Source organism: Chiloscyllium punctatum, chromosome 36, assembly GCF_047496795.1.
Source record: "Chiloscyllium punctatum isolate Juve2018m chromosome 36, sChiPun1.3, whole genome shotgun sequence".
In the NCBI taxonomy this organism is placed as follows: Eukaryota; Metazoa; Chordata; class Chondrichthyes; order Orectolobiformes; family Hemiscylliidae; genus Chiloscyllium; species Chiloscyllium punctatum.
In genome coordinates this window covers 23,589,111-23,605,639 of record NC_092774.1, presented here as the reverse complement: position 1 = coordinate 23,605,639, position 16,529 = coordinate 23,589,111, and the positions used below count along the sequence as shown (strand labels likewise).

Genomic DNA, 16,529 nt, shown 5'->3' with positions numbered 1-16,529 from the left:
CGGGTACATAGTTCTTTGAAAGTTGCATAATTGGGAGACAGGGTGGTGAAAGTGACATTCAGCACACTTGCCTTCATTGTTCGCACCGTTCAGTGTAGGAGTTGGGACATCATGTTGTGGTTGTACAGGTTGACAGGTTACTTTATTTCGATTTATAAAATCATGGGTGGTGCAGGAAAGGTAAATATCACAGGGGGGAAAATGGTGAATCTGCCCTTTTTTACTTAAATTCTAAAATGTCCAAATACCATCAGTGACATGAGCATCGCCAGAGAGCATAATGCGCATGCTCCTCGCTGCACGCAACACACGCTTCACGACTTCCTTTTGGTGGGCCACTCAGAAGCCCTGGAGGACCAGAAGCGGACTGTCCTCCTGCCAATCAGAGCCTTCCTGTTGTCTGAATGCAGAAGTTGGAACACTAGCTTCGGAAGCTGCTGCTGCTCTCCCTGGATGAAGATCGAGTTTGCTCCAGGCTGCAACCTCCTTACTCCGTCGGTACGCCACTCTCTTTATCAACTCCTTTTTCATTTTTTTTCATGCTGGGCTTCAATTTTTGACTTGCAGCAACCGAACGGAAAAGGAAATTAATCCACGGAGTAGACAGAATCAGGAAAAGGTTTTCATAAACAGAAAGTGGTTCATGTATGGAATGAATGTCCAGAGGAAGTCGTCGATACACGTATAGATGCAACCTTTAAAAGATAAGTACATGAATAGGGAAGGTGCGGAGGGATATGGGGCAAACACCAGCAAGTGGCACTAGTTTAGGTTGAGAACATAGCACGGAATACTTCGACTGAAGGGTCAGTTTCTGTGCTGTCTGACTATAACTGGTCTGTTGTGGTCTGAAAATCATTTTCTTGCCTTCCACTTTAAACGTTGTTACTATACTTGCATCCAACACACAAACCACTCAAACAAAGCCACCTCATGTACACAACATAAAAATCTACACTTTGATGTTCAAAAATCAGATGGACTCAGCCTTGCATATATTCAATGACCCCCTAACTGCAGGAGGACATCCCCACTTCTAATATATCACTTGCCTTGCTGATTGCTTGCTGCACCTGTCTGATAACTGGCAGTGACTGGTGTAGAAGGACCTGAGGCCCCTTTTTACATCCACACATCATTCATGAAGAAGGGCTCATGCCTGAATTCATTGCACTGTGGGGATGAAGCCATACCCTATCCAATCATTTCTGCTAGTGAATGAGACAAGGCCTCAAGGTGAGGGGGAGTAGGTTTAGGACAGTGATGAGGAAGAACTGCTTTTCCCAGAGAGTAGTCAATCTACGGAATTTTACCCACCTAACCCACACATCCCTGGACACTGTGGGCAATTTAGCATGGCCAATCCAAATCAAGGCCGGTGAGTAATGTAATGATGTGGAAAATGAACATCAGAGAACAATAGAAAGGGACAAGGAGAGTAAATATACCAGCAATCAAAACTAGATTCTAAAGATCACAAAAATTAAAACTAAAAATTGTGTGTCTGAATGTGTGCTGCATTGTAACAAAATTGACTGCACACATTGAAGAGATTATGATCCGAGACTCCTTACAGTGGCATGGCTTCAGAATGACAAGGATTAGATCCTGAACATAGAGACATTAGTTAAATGGGAAGCAAGGTAAAGTTAAAGGTAGAGGGTTGGCACTGCTAATCAAAGCACTGATCACAGGGTGGTCGAGTGTCAGCTTGGGTTTCAGGCCCTGATTTCTCTGTCCTCTGTTGATCGCCCTGTTCCCACAGACTAAGATGTTGATCTGTTCTCAGCTCTTAAAGAAGTAAACCAGAAACAGGGGTCTCCCAGGAATCTTACAGTGCCCTACTTGAGGAATTCTGTCACCCTTACATCTATTAGTACCCAGCTATGATTTACAATAACATTTACACCAACAGAAATAAAGCATCTGTTATCAAATAGGCATAGAGCACAGAAATAGACTTTTTCTCCATCTCATGCACACATGAGATAGATCATCCACGGGGGTGAGTTTGTATTTGCAGCATGACGTTTGCAAATACATTCTACTTTGCTCAAAGACTGCACAATCTGCAGGCAGTCAATACATGTAATATTTTGAAAATTCCACTTTTACAATAGATAATGGGCCCACTACTTTTTGTCATTTATATAAATGATTTGGATGTGAGCATAAGTGGTATAGTTAGTAAGTTTGCTGATGACACCAAAATTGGAGATGTAGTGGACAGCGAAGGAGGTTACCTCAGATTACAATGGGATCTTGATCAGATAGGCCAATGGGCTGAGAAGCGGCAAATGGAGTTTAATTTAGATAAATGTGAGGTGCTGCATTTTGGGAAAGCAAATCTTAGCAGGACTTGTACACTTAATGGTAAGGTCGCAGGGAGTGTTGCTGAACAAAGAGGTCTTGGAGTGCAGGTTCATAGCTCCTTGAAAATGCAGTCACAGGTCAATAGGAAGCATTTGGAAAAGCTTTCCTTTATTGGTCAGAGTATTGAGTACAGGAGTTAGGAGGTCAGGTTGCGGTTTACTGGACATTGGTTCGGTCGGTGTGGAGTTTTTGGGCCGAGTGGCCTGCTTCCATACTGTGGGGATTCTCTGAAGAGGAACGGACTTTTGCAAACTGTGCAAGGCAAAGCAGGCATGTTGCGAGGGCTTGCTGCTGGCCTTGCCCCGCCTCTTGCTCCTTCCCCCTCTTGCCCACCCCTTGTTGGCGTCACAATGGCCCTGTGAATTTCGGAGTGAAGGTTGCTCCCTCTGGGCAACTCTTCATCCTGGGAGGGAGAGAGAGGGGGAAGGGTGGGGCGATGTCTGTTCACTTGATGCAACTGGAGTGAATTCAGGGAGGGAGCAGACTCTGAAAACTCAGATATGTGTCTTAATTACTCGGCTGAGGAGGGATGGAAGGATAAAGGAGGTGGAGTAGATCTCTTTTCTGTTCTTACTTTGTCTTTTCTTTTCTACCCTGGTCTGAAAGTGTTGACTTTTGTAATCTCTTTTTACAGAGTATTTGAAGATCTGAAGACAGAAGTTTCAAGATTAACAGATGAAGGGCTGAGGACTGAAATGTCGACTCTCCTGCTCCTCGGATGCTGCCTGACCTGCTGTGTTTTTTCAGCGTTGCACATTTCAACACTGACTCTCCAATGTCTGCAGTCCTCACTTTGACGTCTGACTGTCACTCAATCCATTGGGACAGCAAGGATTTTGGGCTATGATTCTGTGAAAAGTAGCAAAGCTTTTTGGTTCCAGTCTGACTGTTTTCAGCATCAGTGGGACTAAATGAAGACCCTACTGTTGCAGTGCACTGTGTGTGGAGCCTGAAACAGTTATACGGCCTGGACAGAGGAATTCACGGCGTGGAGGGGCTCTATACGTGTTCGTGTGCAGCAGAAGCTTCAGCCATGGAAAAACCAGAGGAATCCCACCCCGTGGAGAAAAGATGGAAGTATGTCGACTGCGGGAAATGGTGAGAAACTTAATAAAGCCAAAGCACAAAGGGATCTGGGAGTGCTAGTCGAGGATTCTCGAAAGGTAAACATGCAGGTTGAGTCTGTGATTAAGAAAGCGAATGCAATGCTGTCTCTTATCTCAAGAGGGTTGGAATATAAAAGCAGAGATGTACTACTAAGACTTTATAAAGCTCTGGTTAGGCCCCATTTGGAGTACTGTGTCCAGTTTTGGTCCCCACACCTCAGGAAGGACATTCTGGCACTGGAACGTGTCCAGCGGAGATTCACACGGATGATCCCTGGAATGACAGGTCTAGCATATGAGGAACGGCTGAGGATACTGGGATTGTATTCGTTGGAGTTTAGAAGATTAAGGGGAGATCTAATAGAGACGTACAAAATAATACACGGCTTTGAAAAGGTGGATGCTAGAAAATTGTTTCTGTTAGGCGAGGAGACTAGGGCCCGTGGACACAGCCTTAGAATTAGAGGGGGTCATTTCAGAACGGAAATGCGGAGACATTTCTTCAGCCAGAGAGTGGTGGGCCTGTGGAATTCATTGCCACGGAGTGCAGTGGAAGCCAGGACGCTAAATGTCTTCAAGGCCGAGATTGATAGGTTCTTGTTGTCTAGAGGAATTAAGGGCTACGGGGAGAACGCTGGCAAGTGGAGCTGAAATGCGCATCAGCCATGATTGAATGGCGGAGTGGACTTGATGGGCCGAATGGCCTTACTTCCTCCTATGTCTTATGGTCTTATGGGAAAGGCTTCCGTGTCCCATCTGCCCTGGAGACTCATTGGCGCAGTCACACCAGGGAGAGGCCATTCTCCTACCTCAGGTGCAGGAAGACCTTCAGCACTTCATCCCCTCTGCTGGCCCCACCAGCAGGTCCACACGGGGGAAGAGGCCCTTCAGCTGCCCAGAGTGCGGGAAGGGCTTTACCCAGTCCTCCCACCTGCGGAAGCACCAGCGAGTTCACTTGCCACTGCAGGGGGATTGAAGGAGCGACGGCTCAGTGCCATAATCAACTGGACTGTCAACCCAGTTTAGGGGACTCCCGGGTTTGAATCCCACTGTGGCAGATGGCGGAATTGGAATATGGTCAGAAATCTGGAGTTCGGAATCTATCGTTGAAACCATTTTCAGGGGATGGAGGGAGGTGTGGTGGTGGGAGAAAACCTCTATCCGATTCACTAACATCCTTTTTAGTGAAGGAAACTGCCATTGGGGGAAAAAGAATCACTCAGTCATCCCAACTGCATCCTTTACCCAGTCTGGCCTACGTGTGACTCCAGACACGCAGCAGTGTGGTTGACTCTACACTGCCCCAGAACAGGCAAATGCACGGAGAGAAGCTTACTTGGAGACATGATATGGGTTCAAATTGCTGAGTGAGGCAGTATTTCCTATGGGTTATGGTTGTACCAAGGATCCAATTCCAAAGGATTCCTGCTGCGCTTTTCCAGCAACACATTTTCAGCTCTGATCTCCAGCATCTGCAGTCCTCACTTTCTCCTCCAATTACAAAGGGACAACTCTGTACTGACCAATAGTTAAGGAAGTGAGATGGCAGGTGGGATGGGGCAGGAGTGTATGCGCTTTGATCTTGAGCTGTTTAAAAACAAAATCAACTACTCTTTCTCTGCCTTTTTGCTGGTGGGGATCTGAAGCTGTAACAAACTTGGGTCACAATAAAGGTTACTTGAACATACTGCCAGGCTCAGGCTCTCATCGAAAGCTTTGCGCTCCAAGCGGTTTTTGTTTTAAAGCTGCTCATTTCTTGCAGCCTCCTGCATTGAGTTTCCAATGTCGTGTATCAGATGAAGCAGTGAATTACTAGCTAATATTGTTAGAAATTGTAAATTTTTCAGGAGTGCAGGCACTGCATCGTTTTATCGGCAGATTATTGGAGGACGGCGAGGTGTGGGATGTGTTCACTAGAAACGAGGTGGTGGAGGTGCTGGTGTTGGACTAAGTTGGACAAAGTTTAAAAATCACAACACTGGGTTATAATTCAACAGGTTAATTTGGAATCACTACTTCATCGGGTAGATGTGGTGCAGGATCAGAAGACACAGTTTACACTAAAAGGTCACAGTGTCATGCAACTGATTTGATATATTTATCAAATGTACATTGCTGTTAAGTCTTTCATCTTTTAGAATGGGTTGCAGGTTTTAGTTCATTAATGCGTACATCCCAGAGCTACTATTAAGTCATATTCTAGAGATCATTTAAGGTTTTTTTTTTAAACTGGTGACATCTCAGCCCAGACAATGCATGAAAGGTGTGTCAGTATCACAATCTTAAATCAGACTGGTTCTTTTTCCAAACTAGGAATTTATAAAATATTACATGGATTGACTACCTGCATGTTGTGCGCTTCTTCTGCAAAATTGAATATATCTGCAAATTCAAATTCACCCCATCGTTATATGTATGTGTGTATGAGAGAGAGTGCATGTGTGATGGAGGAGAAGCCTGAGAGAGGGTAAGTGTGTTGGTGGGGGTGGGGGGGGCGTGTGTATGAAAGGGGTATAGATAAAAGTGAGGGGTTGCATTTTCCTAAAATAAGGAAGGGTAGGGCTTGTACAGAGGGATATGGGGTGGGGTTCAGGTACATACTTCATTGAAAGTTGCAGCACTGGTTGGAAGGGTGCTTCAGAAGGCATTCAGCACACTTACCATTTGTTCACACCCCATTGAATAAAGGAGCTAGGACATCACGTTGAAGTTGTACAGGATGTTGGTGAGGCCACTTGTAGAGTATTGAGAACGCTTCTGGTGGCCCTGTAATAGGAAGAATACTATTACAGAGGGTTCAGTAAAGATTTACCAGGATATTACCAAGACTGGAGGGTTTGAGTTATAAGGAGAGGCTGAGACTCTTTTCACTGGAGCACAGGAGGTTGAGGGGTGACCTCATTTGAGATTTATAAAATGAGGGTTATAGGGAAGATGAACATCAAAAATAACGAGGAGCGTGCGCGGTTATGCCAAGTGACGAAGGGAGAAATCGTGGCAATTGGACACTTTAAATCCGTCAGGAACAGCATCTCCATACAGCATAGTGCGCATGTCAGGTGAGGTGCCAGAAGACTGGAGGTTGGCTAACGTAGTGCCACTGTTTAAGAAGGGTGGTAAGGACAAGCCAGGGAACTATAGACCAGTGAGCCTGATGTCGATGGTGGGCACGTTGTTGGAGCGAATCCTGAGGGACAGGATGTACATGTATTTGAAACGGTAAGGACTGATTAGGGATAGTTAATGTGGCTTTGTGCGTGGGAAATCATGTCTCACAAACTTGATTGAGTTTTTTGAGGAAGGCAGAGCAGTAGATGTGATCTATACGGACTTCAGTAAGGCGTTCAACAAGGTTCCACATGGGAGACTAATTAGCAAGGTTAGATCTCACGGAATACAGGGAGAACTAGCCATTTGGATACAGAACTGGCTGAAAAGGTAGAAGACAGAGGGTGGTGGTGGAGGTTTGTTTTTCAGACTGGAGGATCTCCACTGTGACCAGTGGAGTGCCAGAAGGATCGGTGCTGGGTCCTCTACTTTTTGTCATTTACATAAATGATTTGGATGCGAGTATAAGAGGTACAGTTAGTAGGTTTGCAAATGACACCAAAATTGGAGGTGTAGTGGACAGCGAAGGGGGTTACCTCAGATTACAACAGGATCTTGACCAGATGGGCCAATGAGCAGAGAAGTGGCAAATGCAGTTTAATTAAAAAAAATATGAGGTGCTGTGTTTTGGGAAAGCAAATCTTAGCAGGATCTTATACACATAATGATAAGGTCCTAGGGAGTGTTGCTGAACAAAGACACCTTGGAGTGCAGGTTCATAGCTCCTTGGAAGTGGAGTCACAGGTAGATAAGATAGTGAAGGCGGCATTTGGTATGCTTTCTTTTATTGGTCAGAGTATTGAGTACAGGAGTTGGGAGGTCATGTGGCAGCTGTACAGGTCATTGGTTAGGCCACTGTTGGAATATTGCGTGCAATTCTGGTCTCCTTTCTATTGGAAACCTGTTGTGAAACTTGAAAGCATTCAGAAAAATTTACAAGGATGTTGCCAGGGTTAGAGGATTTGCAGTAGAGGGAGAGGCTGAACAGGCTGGGCTGTTTTCCCTGGAGTGTCAGAGGCTGAGGGGTGACATTATAGAGGTTTACAAAATTATGAGGGGCATGGATAAGATAAATAGACAAAGTCTTTTCCCTTGGGTTGGGAGTCCAGAACTAGAGGGCATAGATATAGGATGAGAGGGGAAAGACATAAAATAGACCTATGGGGCAAGGTTTTCACACAGAGGTGGTACGTGTATGGAACGAGCTGCCAGATGAAGTGGTGAAGGCTGGTACAATTGCAACATTTAAGAGGCATTTGGATGGGTATATGAATAGGAAAGGTTTGGAGGGATATGGCCGGGTGTTGAGGGGTGGGACTAGATTGGGTTGGGATATCTGGTCAGCATGGATAAGTTGGACCGAAGGGTCGGTTTCCATGCCATACATCTCTATTACTCTATGCTGGTTCAGCAAAAGCCGAACATGCTCTTCGCTGTCTGCAGAAACAGCGTGAACCCTTCTTCAAATGGACCAATAAGAAGTCAGACAAGGAGCCTGCTCCTCCTGCCAATCAGAGCCCTCACTATTTTCTGAATGCAGAAGGTGGACCATGAGCTTCTGAAGCTGCTGCTGCTCCTCCTCCTCCTCCTCCTCCTCTCCGAATGAAGATCAAGCTTGACCTCAGACTGCAACTTCCTTCCTCTATCCACCATCTGAGAGTACAGCACTCTCTTTTCTCACCCTCTTTTCCGTTTCATTTTTTTCATTCTAGGGTTAAATTGTTGACTTGCAGCAAATGAAAAGAAAGCAAGTGAATCCAGGGAGGGGACAGAGTCGGGAAACGTTGGTCCAGGTCTGTGTCTCAATTGGCAAACGCAGTCCCACAGTGTGAAGTTATAGTCTCGGTTATGAAAAAGTAACTGCCGAAAGGAGGTGTGTTGTTTAAATGGTGATATATTGGGATGTGGAGAAAGTGAGGACTGCAGATCCTGGAGATCAGAGTTGAAAAGTGTGGCACTGGAAAAACACAGGAGGTCAGATAGCATCCAAGGAGCAGGAGAATCGACGTTTCAGGCATGAGCCCTGTATCAGGAATGATGTGTGGATGTAAAAAGTGGCCTCAGCATCCTTCCACACCAGTCACCGCCAGTTGTCAGACAGATACAGCAAGTAATCAGCAAGGCAAGAGGTGTATTAGTGAGAGGAATTGAGTTCAGAAGTCACCCTGCAGTTAGGGGATCATTGAATATATTCAAGGCTGAGTTCATCTGATTTTAGAACAACAAAGAAGTGGATGTTTCTGGGGGAAGGCAAGTAAAATGATTTTAAGACCAGTACAGAACAGTTATTGAGTCATACAGCACAGAAACAGACCCTTCAACCCAACTAGCCCATGCTGACTATATTCACAAACTAAACTAGTCCCACCTGCCTGTGTTTGGCCCATATTCCTCTGAACCTTTCCTATTCATGTACTTATCCAAATGTCTTTTAAACGTTGTTACTCAACCTGCATCCACCATTTCCTCTGGACATTCATTCCACACACAAACCACTCAAAAAAAAGGTGTTCCTCATGTGTTTTTAAATCTTTCTCCTCTCACCTTACAGCACAGGAACAGGCCCTTCAGCCCTCCAAGGCTATGCTGATCGAGATACTCTAAGTAAACCTGCTGCCTATTTTCTAAGGATCTGTATCCCTCTGCTCCCTGCCCATTCATGTATCTGTCTAGATACATCTTAAATGCGCTATCGATCCCACCCCTACTGCCTCCGCTGGCGATGCATTCGAGGCGCCCACCACCCTCTGTGTGAAGAATTTTCCACGTATATCTCCCTCAAACCTTTCCCCTCTTACTTTGAACTCGTGACCCCTAGTAATTAAGTCTTCCCCTCTGGGGGAAAAAAATTCTTCCTATCCACCCCTATTTACAACCCTCATGGTTTTATAGGCCTCAATCAAGTACCCCCTCCCCCCCAAACCTTCTCCTCTTCCCAACTCTCCAATCTATATTCTGCTGTATCGTCTGACAGTCCCCTTCACTATCTGATCGTCCATCAATCTGAGTGTCATCTGCAAACTTGTTAATGAGGCACCCGACACCTTCACCTTTCAACCTCCTGTGCTCCAGTGAAAAAAGTCCCAGCCTACCCTTCAATAGGTGTGAATTCTGTCTGGGTCCCAATGTCAAGTCAGCCTGACATTTTTGATAGAAAAGCTCTGCATTTAAATTACGTTCTTGAGAAAGTTACTTGAAACAGGTTCTGGGATTAACATACCAAAGAACAGAACCCAATTCTAAAAGTTGGAAGATTTAATTTAAATTGTTTAATGTATCACATCTCCATAACACTGGACTCCTTTAGTCTAATCATGATCTTATTCTCCACAACCACCTGATTAAGGAGTAGCACTCGGCAGCACTGCTGTCTCACAGTGAAGAGACCCAGATTCAATTCCCGCCTCGGGCAACTGTCAATGTGTGTTTTGCACATTCTCCCCGTGTCTGTGTGGGTTTCCTCCGAGTGCTCCGGTTTCCTCCCACTGTCCAAAGATGTGCAGGTTAGGTGAACTGACCATGCTAAATTGCCCGTAGTGTTAGGTGCAAGGGTAAATGTAGGGGAATGGGTCTGGGTGGATTGCTGGGAGGGTCGGTGTGGACTTGTTGGGCTGAAGGTCCTGTTCCACACTAAGTAATAAAATCTAAAATAAATCTAATCACTCTGAAAGCTAGTGCTTCCAAACAAACCACGTTATGGCAGCAGCGGGAGGTGTGGGCTATATTCACTAAAAACAATGAAGCAGTTAGGTAACACACTATAACATGACCTCCCAACTCCTGAACTCAATGCTCTGAGCAATCAAGGAAAGCAAACTAAACGCCTTCTTCACTATTGTGTCCACCTGAGACTCCACTTTCAAGGAACTATGAACCTGCACACTAAGGTCTCTCTATTCTGCAACACTTCCCTTAACTGTGTCAGTCCTGCATGAATTGCTTGACCAAAATGTAAACCTCTGATTTCTCTAAATTAAACTCCAATTGACTCTCTTTGGCTCATCAGTCGATCCCATAAATTCTAATTTATAGTGAACTATTTCCTCTCTTATTCCCTGGAAGCTGAAAACCTCCATCCCACACTCTCTCCCTCTGTTTTCACTTTACTGAAAGCGGAAGAACGGGATTGAGAAACTGATCAGCCACGATTGAATGGAATGAGCAAACCTGATGGGCTGAATGGCCTAATTTCTGCTCCTACGTCTTGTGTGGTCTGTTGCTGTCCTGGACACTGAGAATTGGGACTAGCATTGAACAGATCATGACTGGATATGGATCTACCTTCATCTGGGCAGATATGCTGGGACTTTTTCACTGGACCATAGGAAGTGGAGAGGTGACCTTATCGAGGTTTATAAAATCACAAGGGGAGAGATGAGGAGAACAGTGGGTGTCCTTCCACGAGGTTGGGGGTTTCAAGATTAGGGAGCAAATTTTTGATGGTGAGAGAGGAGAAAGAGATTTTCAAAAAAAGGTCGATGGGCACAATTTTTTTAGACAGAGTGGTTCACGTGTGGACTGAATGTCTAGAGGAAGTGGTGGATGCAGGTACAGTAACAACGTTTAAAAGACATTTGGATAAGTTCATGAATAGGAAAGGTTTGGAGGGATATGGGCCAGACACTGACAGGTGGGACTGGTTTAGTTTGAGAACACAGTCAGTATGGACTAGTTGGACTGAAGGGTCTGTTTCTGTGCCGTATGGCTCTGTAACTCGGTCCTATACGAGTCTTATAACCATTTTCTTGCCTTCCTCGTAAACATCCATAAAAGGCCAAGTGGACTTCCCAGTCTCAACCCATTTTAAAGCCCTTTCCCACTCCCTTTCTGACATAACCATCTTTGGCTTCCTCCATTACCACAACAAACCAAACCACAAATTGGAGAAACAAAACCTCATCTTCCGTCCGAGCAGCCCACAGCCCGGAGAACTCAACACTGAGTTGTTCAGTTTCAAATAACCCCCCTTTCCATCACAAACTCCCTTCCCAGGCCCTCCCCCTCCTTTCTAACTCCTCCCTGACACCAACTAGATTCCTTCCTCCCATTCACCAACCAGGTCGTACCCTCTACCTGTCTCCACCTATCCCCACTTCATCACCCTGCTCCCAGTACACCCTTGTTCCACAGCTCTCCCTATACCCACCCCCGGTCCTGAACAAGGGGTGCACCAGATACCTCGACTTCTCCACCTCCTGATACTGCCTGGCTTGCTGCGTTCTTCCAATCTCCTGCCTATCTATTTTGCCAATTGAGACAAAGGCCTAGACTAACTTTTCCAAGTCTGTCCCATCGCTGGATTCATTCCTATTCCTTTCAGTTGCTCCAAGTCAACAATTGTTCCCTAGAATGAAACGTAAATGGAAAAGGGGGTGAGAAAAGAGTGCCGTACTCACAGATGTTGGACAAAGGAAGGAAGTTGCAGTCTGAGGTGAAGCTCAATCTTCGTTGAGAGAGAGGAGGAGCAGGAGCTTCAGAACCTCATGGCCCAACGTCCGCATTCACCAATAGGGGAGCTCTGAATGGCAGGAGGATAAGTCTCCTTCTGGTCCTCCAGTGCTCCTTATTTGTCCATCAAAAGTAGGTTTTGTCCCTTTTCTGCCGACAATGAGGAACATGCCCAATGTTTTGGTGACACTGGTGCCCTGCTTGTTGACATTGAGGAGTTTACACAATATGCTCTGTGGCGATCCTGGTGTGATTGACAGATCTTAAATGTCTAAATGTCTATCGGAGAACAAAAAGGGTAGAGCCATAATTATTTTCCTCATGTGGCTTGATATTTTATTGCTTTTGCATTTGTGTGGCTGCTCAATGTTTTTATGTCTTTTCCGCAGTGTTGGGGTGAGATTCACAACTAGAGGGCATAGGTTTAGGGTAAGAGCAGAAAGATATAAAAGGTACCTAAGGGGCAACATTTCCATGCAGAGGGTGGTGCATGTATGGAATGAGCTGCCAGAGGAAGTAGTGGAAGCCGGTTAATTACAGCATTTAAAAGGCATCTGGACGGGTATATGAATAGGAAAGGTTTAGAGGGATATGAACCAAGTACTGACAAATGCGACTAGATTAATTTAGGATATCTGGTTGGCATGGACAGGTTGGACTGAATGGGCCTGTTTCCGTGCTGTACATGTCTATGACTCTAAATAATAAAAAGTATATTTTACCAAATAACAAACGAAACCCAGTTAAAAATCACACAACACCAGGTTATAGTCCAACAGGCTTAATTGGAAGCACACTAGCTTTCAGAGTGACACTCCATCAGGTGATTAAACCTGTTGGACTATAACCTGGTGTTGTGTGATTTTTAACTTTGTACACCCCAGTCCAACACTGGCATCTCCAAATCATAACTATATCCATATTAACAAGGTTTAGTACACCACATACTTGACCAACCATTCTCAACAGGTCCTGCCCCTTCAATCACTGAGGAACATAGACATGCTGGTGCATAATCTCCTTCACTAGTATTTACACACTACCCTCAGCAATTGCACAAGTAACAGCAAAGAGTAAACACACAAGAATTAAACAAACAGTGAGGGGGGTAAACAGCACAAGGATTAAACAAACAGTGAGGGTAAACAGCACAAGGATTAAACAAACAGTGAGGGGGAAACAGCACAAGGATTAAACAAACAGTGAGGGTAAACAGCACAAGGATTAAACAAACAGTGAGGGGGAAACAGCACAAGGATTAAACAAACAGTGAGGGTAAACAGCACAAGGATTAAACAAACAGTGAGGGGGAAACAGCACAAGGATTAAACAAACAGTGAGGGGGAAACAGCACAAGGATTAAACAAACAGTGAGGGGTAAACAGCACAAGGATTAAACAAACAGTGAGGGGTAAACAGCACAAGGATTAAACAAACAGTGAGGGGGTAAACAGCACAAGCCCCAGTAAAATCAGATGTAAAGTGAGTGTAAAATGTGACTATGACAGGACAGGCCCCACATTCCTTCCCCTCCGTCCCCCCCCCAACCTGCCTCACCTTTCACCTCCCGGGCCCAGTACCTTCCAGGTGGCCCCAGAGTTGACACAGGGGCCGCCCCACGACCAGTAGAACTCCACCACCCAGGCGGCCGACGGGTTCCCAAACAGGCCCTTAACCCCATCCGCCTCCAGAATGGTCACCGGCTCCTGCCTGCTGTACAGCCGGGCGGTGTGGCCGTGACACAGCAGCTGTACCAGGAAGGCGGCGGTGCCCAGTGACGGGTGTCTGCCCCGGGGCCGCACGGCGCCATTTTCCTAACGGCCGCCCCTTCCCCGCTCGAGCGACTTCTCCTCCCAACCGCCTTCACCCCCGCGTGACGTCAGCTCAGGGGGATGGGCGGGGCCGGGGGAGCCTCACCGTCACCAAGTAACAGCCACCTCGCGCTACAACTGCTCATTCACAAAAACAAACTCTCCTGTCTCGCTCTGCAGCTGCAGGGGGGACACTGCCACATTTCGAGGAGCCCTGTCTACATTGGGAAAGCTCACGGATCAATTTAAACAGATATCCCGACATATAACGGAACGGCGTCATATCTAAAGGGGGCAACCTGTATTTTAAAGTGACGTGGACATTTTAACGGTATTTCTGCAAATAAAGAGATGTAAATGTACGAGATTATATTTCAAAGGAATATGGGCACATTCAAAGGTATAACTTAATATGTAAAGTGATGCAGTTATATCTAAATGAATCTACATTTCGAAGAAACGTTGCCCTATTTTTAAGCAGAAGTACCCCTTTAAGAGACATACTGATATCTAAAGGGGTAAATATACATTATCGAGGAGTGAGATTGCGCTGAGAGGAACATAACACATTTAAAGGGTGAGCTACATGTAAAGGGGCATTTTTATATTTAAAAAGGTACATTGAAATCTAAAGAGACATTGTACATAATTAAAAATACGTGGTAATATTTAGAAAGCACGACCGTATTGGAAACAGTGCAGTCATTTTTAAAAAGGGGGGTTGGAATGGCCGTGGGATGGTTTAATTGTTAAGAAAATAAGCAGGTTAATTCTGATCCTGTAAAAGCAGTATCCAGTCTCATCTGAGTGCAGAACCAACTCAACTGACTGAACAAGCGAAATAACTTTTCTGTCTACTCTTTAGATGTGACATCCTCCACCTCTCTCTGTTGATGCAACAGGATTCCCAGAGCTGGAAGTACCACTCTCGGAAAACAATTGCTGATCAACAGTTTACTTCTGCTGCTTGACATAAGGATTTAAAAGCTGCTCGCCTGATCTCACACAATGCACAAAAACAAACTGTTCACCCGTGTCTGCACAGAGGAGAAATTTCACGTGGAATAGATCACAAAATAAGAACAGTTCCACAACTCTTGTGTTTCCCATGGACAAAGTCAAAAATCACACAACACCAAGTTATAATCCAACAGGTTTGTTTGGAAGCACTAGCTTTCGGAGCGCTGCTCCTTCATCAGGTGGTTGTGGAGAATGAGATCATGATCACAATTTATATTCAAAGGAGTCTAGCGTCATGGAAATGTGACACATCAAATAATTTTAGATTAAATCTTTCACCTTTAGAATAGGTTTCTGCTCTTTGATTTGTTAATCCCAGAACTTGTTTTTTGTTACCTTCTCAAGAACGTCATTCAAATGCAGAGCTTTTCTAACAAAAAGTGTGAATTCTGTCTGCGCCCGAATGTTGAGTCAGGACTGACATTGTTCTTAGAGAAAAATTCTACATTTAAATGACATTTTTGAGAAGGTAATTTATAGATTAGGGTGTAGAGGTTAGGGTGGATAGGCTGTGCTAAATTACCCTTAGTGACAAGGAACGTGAAACTTCGGGTGGATTGGCCATGGGATGGATGTGAGCGAGATGCTCTTCTGAGGGATAATGTGGAATAGATGGGCTGAATGGCCTGCTTCCACATTGTTGGGATTCTATGACCCTCCCCACAAAGGAGCATTTTATCTGCATCTATCCTGTCAAGCCCCTTTCAGAATTCTACTGGTTTCAATAAGATCACTCAGTCAGGATTCCCAAACTAAGCTTGTCCCACTTGCCTGCGTTTGGCCCATGTCCCTCTAAACCTTTCTATTCATGTACTCATCCAAATGTCATTTAAAATTTGTAACTTCATCTGCATCTACCACATCCTCATCTAAGTTCATTCCACATGTAAACCACCCTCTGTCAAAACGTTGCCACTCAGGTTCCCTATAAATCTCTCTCCTCTCACTTTAAAGAAATATGCCCCTAGTCTTGAGCTCCCCTACGCTAAGGAAGAGCCCTTTGGTGTACACCTTACCTCCACGCCTCATGATTTTATCAATCTCAATGATGTCACCCGTCAACCTCCTGTGCTCCAGTGAATAAAGTCCCAGCCTCTCCTTATAACTCAAACCCTCCAGTCTTGGCAACATCCTGGTAAATCTTTGCTGAACCCTCTCTAATAGAATTCTCCCTATTACAGGGACACTAGAAGCATACTCAGTACTCTGAAAGTGGCTTCACCAACATCCTGTACAACCTCAACATGATGTCCCAACCCCTCTACTCAATGGTGTGAACAATGAAGGCAAGTTTGCTAAATGCCTTCTTGACCACCCTGTCTAGCAGCGATGCAACTTTCAAAGAACTGTGTACCTGAACACCATCATGTCTCTCTTTAACAGCACGACACAGGGCCCTACCAAAATCTGTACAAAGTCCTGCCCTTCCTTGTTTTAGGGAAATGCAAGCCTTGCTTTTATTAATACCTCACTCATACACACGTGCTCTCTCAGACATGCACACATACACCCCCAACACACTCACAGGCATATACTCCATCACACTCTCACTTTACCAAGCACGCGCGCACACACTTACATGCACGCATTCACACATCACTTTGTGGGCAAACTTGTATTGGCAGAATTATGTTTGCAGATACATTCTACTTTGCTCACAAAG

The 16,529-nt window shown here is 45.1% G+C and overlaps 1 long non-coding RNA gene across 1 annotated transcript; it reads right to left on the bottom strand.

Moving 5' to 3' along the window:
- Positions 1–120: 120 nt before the first annotated feature.
- LOC140460262 (uncharacterized) lies at positions 121–13,968 on the bottom strand. Its single transcript, XR_011953934.1, has 3 exons — positions 13,593–13,968; positions 6,141–6,245; positions 121–695 (listed from the first exon to the last, which is right to left on the bottom strand). It is a non-coding gene; the product is annotated as an uncharacterized lncRNA (long non-coding RNA).
- Between the last annotated feature and the right edge of the window lie 2,561 nt (positions 13,969–16,529).